Raw genomic sequence first — 354 nt, 5'->3', positions numbered from 1 at the left:
TTTTTTTTCCCCCCCTCTCATTTACTCATTGTTGCTTTATTGGATTTTGTTGCATATGTGTCAGTGGTTCCGTAAATGTGTATGTTCTCCTTTCCTTGACTGTTTTTATTCTGTGACTGTCTGTGATTTTTGCTTTTTGTTTGGGTTTTATTTTTTTCCTTTTCTCCAAATTATATTATTTCCCTAGATTTGGAAGCTGCCTGCTGCCTGAGGTGACGTTTTCTGATTATATCTGCAAAGGGCTTGAGCAGATCTAATTTCTCTCACCCTGCATATTAATTCCCGCAGCTGGACGCAATGTCTCATCCCACTGACGGGACCTGGTAGGGAGGAGGGAGAACTACTACCAAAAAA

The sequence above is a fragment of the Corvus brachyrhynchos genome, unplaced genomic scaffold (genome assembly GCF_000691975.1).
Source record: "Corvus brachyrhynchos isolate BGI_N302 unplaced genomic scaffold, ASM69197v1 scaffold16, whole genome shotgun sequence".
In the NCBI taxonomy this organism is placed as follows: Eukaryota; Metazoa; Chordata; class Aves; order Passeriformes; family Corvidae; genus Corvus; species Corvus brachyrhynchos.
The sequence above is the reverse complement of the archived record's forward strand: the minus strand, read 5'-3'. Positions refer to the sequence as shown.